General features: G+C 37.7%; 1 protein-coding gene across 1 annotated transcript in view; it reads right to left on the reverse strand.

Moving 5' to 3' along the window:
• The window catches only part of APOO (apolipoprotein O), a 34,701-nt gene that overhangs the window by 30,850 nt on the left and 226 nt on the right, over nt 1–3,625 (reverse strand). The window lies entirely within an intron of this gene.

Consider the following 3,625-nt stretch of genomic DNA (forward strand, 5'->3'; position numbering starts at 1 on the left):
AAAAAAAAAAAAAAAAAAGAGACCGGCATTTGAAAGTACCAGAACGTAATCACTGCTTTCTAAAAACTTTAGGAATGTCTCCTACTTTTCTGCAAGAAACATGAATTACAGATGACAGACACTTGACTGTTTCTGAATACTTCAGATTCAATCCAGTCACACAGCACAACCACCATAGGAAGAATTATATTCACCTTAGTCATGTTCAAAATCTACTCTAAAGTGTATTTCTTAACAGGAGCGACTGCTTTAACTTTAAAAAAAAAAAAAAAGAAGAAAAAAAAAAAAAGTAGAAAAAAATCTTATCTGTGTAGTGAATCAAGAACGCATGGAAAACATTTTCCAACAAATGCACATCCTTATTAAGAGCACCATTTAACTCAAGAAATGGCAGTTGAAACAGGAAACCTTTCAATGTCTCATATTCATGTTACTGCTCAGATAAACATATTCAAAGTTACAATAGCCTGTGTTTTGTATCAGGTTACAGCGTGAATGGATCTAAGAGCCTGCGGCGACCAAACTGGAGAGGTCTGGCTCTGCTTGCGGCATCGGTTCCCAGAAGTCCTGCTGCTCACCTTGCCCTAGCTTTGGTGGTTGGACGCTTCCACCACAAGGCAACTCACCTTGCCAATGTGGCAAAAGATTAATCCTGAAAAAGAAGTGGAGAGCTTTGTGCGGGCTTAGTAAATTGAACCCATCCATGAAACAGCCTGACAAGCACCAGAGGAACTGTGTGGACAGGGAAGAGGGGATGTAAAAGGAGAAGGCAGCAAGCCCTCTTCCTTTTCAGAAATAGTAAGGGTACATTACACTGACCTAGATGCTTGTGAAACTGAAGCCTTGGTCAAGTTATTATGATAACTGACCTAGTCACAGGACTCTGAAGCTTCATTTCTGTCCATTGCAGAACTGTTAGAAGATAGCTTTAAAATTATCCAGACTTCATGCTTATTGTATATAGATCAGCATTTGCAGCTTAAATTTCTTCCACTGCTTTGCAGATGGAATATTTATTAAATGTAACCAAGAAACTCCTCAAACTTAACATCAGACTATATAGCTGTCAAGCTTCCTGAAAATGTTTAGTTATCTACAGAGAAACAGCACATAACAACTAGGTCATAGGATGGCTTTTCAGAAGAATGTAAGGGATCTGATGGATCAAAAGGTACAGGAAAAACTTGCTTAAAATTGAAGTTTTTCCTCACTTGAATCTATGGACTCATTATTACAGCACTATAATGAAACACCACAATGACTGGATCAGTTGTTTCACAGCCAAGGAAAGACATGAATAATCTTTAGCACTGTTTACTTAAACAAACACTTTTCACATAATTTCATTAGCCAAGATAAAGACATGAACGCCACTAACCATTAATAGCTGAAGAATCTATTTTCTTAATCTTTCCTTTTTTCACTGCAAAACTGTTCTGTCACTGAAAAGGCAAAAATCTAAATGCATTTTCAATCTGAAAAATACTTGCAAAGTGTATATATAAATGGTGCTAAATGTCATCAGCAGAAATAGTAAATCCAAATTCTTTAAATATTTGAGATTTTTATATAAAGATTCAAACAGTGAAGCACAAGAACAGAAGCACCTTGGTTTCACAAACAGGTATCACTGATCACAGAACTACTCAGACCAAAACCATCAACTGTTCATATTGTCAAAATACTGAAGTGCAGACATTTTCCAAAGGTTTCATGTTTACCTTTTAAACAAAATGAAATTAACCACTAAAATTGCAAGATTAATCTCTCCTTAATTGCACTGTTCAAGCTATACTGCAACAGTCCCCTACATCAGCAGAGTTTATGGGACAGATACAACCAGTACTGAAGTACCATATATACACACACACTAAAAGGTTTACTCGGTAGTATGAAAGATTAACCGTTCTACTTTTTGTTTCCAAAATTCACTTTAGGATCTCATTTCTTAATTTCATATTAACCACATATTACTAAACCAATCAGTTTAGTAAAGCATTTTGAGCTGTGCCTTCAGTTTGCCTAGCTTACAACTATTCAGTTGATACCAAAAAAAGTAGAGCTGACATTTTATCTAGGCAATACCCTGCATTTACTTTAAGTTAAAAAAGATACTAAGCTTATTCCTTCCTCTAGCTGAAAAACTCAACTTTATCTGTAGACACCAGATCACTCGTAAGCAAGTCCTATGTGAAAGTTGGAGGGAAAAAGACTATCATACTTCATCTTCTATTGTCCTGCCTTTCTGTCTTTCTCAAAGTTCTTAATTCTTAACTAAAAAATGCCTCTGAGAAGCAGAAATCCTATATTAGTTCTCAGTGCAAAGAGGGGAACAAAGAGCTAAAGATTAACTAGAACTTTTGAATTTTTCTTCCTCTTGTTTGTGGTTTCTCAGTTCACTTGTCGCTGTTCTTGTCACCCTGTCAAAACTTGGAAAGGAAGAACAAAAGAAAAAAAAATCCTTAAACATATTTTTGGGAAGGCTGATATTTGTCCTAATGGATGAAGCTGCTTCATTTTTCTCTTTTTACATTCTTCCTCCTCAATCCCAAGTGGAAAAAAAAAAACAAACAAACAAACAAAACCAAGCTCTTCAGTACTCCTGTTCCCTGAAGCACAGATATCAAGGACAAGAAGCCACCTTCCCCTTTTACTTTTGGAGGCAAAAATTTAGATTGGCCTGAAGCACTGAGTTCTGCCTAACCTCAATTGTTGTGTAAAAGTAGTAATATTATGCACAGTACCTAAAACCACAGGTTCACATGTAACCTCTTTAATGACAATTCAGCATCACTTACGGAATGCTCAACGATTCTGAAATAAAATCCTTACATCACAATTCCAGCAGTTGTCCCAACATTAAAGTACAAAAAAAAAAAAAAAAAATGTCACAAGAGCACAGAAAGCACGGGCTGCTCAGCAATGAGTATACTGATATATTACCATCAATAATTGGCAAACAAAAAAGCTACAAAAGGGAACGAATTTTAAGAATCAAGCGTCACCAGTTTTTAAAAGACCTCCAGCTTCTCGAGTAGTCATGACAATTTGACTGAAAAACACAACTTTTAGCCCAAGGGGATCTGGGGCTGGTCTTATCAGAGGCAAATACTTTTGAGACAATTATCTGATTTAAGCCCAGCTCTAGCACGTTGACCCCTGTTCACTAGATTTTCCTGACAACCTACGTGCAACAAAGGGAGACTTTCAAGACGAGGATTTTCACAACTGTACAAATCCAAATTCTGCAAGAACACTAACTCACAGCTCTGTGATACTGTATACAAGAAGTAATTTTAAGTAAGGAGTGTGTTTACGCGTTTCTTTTCGTGCAACACGGATAGGGCACACAACTATGAAATATTAAAAAGAGATTACACAGCTGCAACGGGAGTAAAGCTTCTGAGAGGTACAAAATACCCTGGGTACAGCTACCACCAGATAACACGGGTTTTCGAACAACGTTAGCTGGAACGTGAAAAAAATCACTCGCTGGGAACGACGCCATGGTATTCGCTACCGCATCTCGTCAACCGAGTTATAAACAGCTGCTTTAAAACGGGAACCGGGAGAAACGGGCCCGCCCCGCCCTCAGGGCCAGAGCGCCGGCCGGCTTCACCCCTCA

This window comes from Athene cunicularia, assembly GCF_003259725.1.
Source record: "Athene cunicularia isolate RWA chromosome 1 unlocalized genomic scaffold, athCun1 chr1_part1, whole genome shotgun sequence".
NCBI lineage: Eukaryota > Metazoa > Chordata > Aves > Strigiformes > Strigidae > Athene > Athene cunicularia.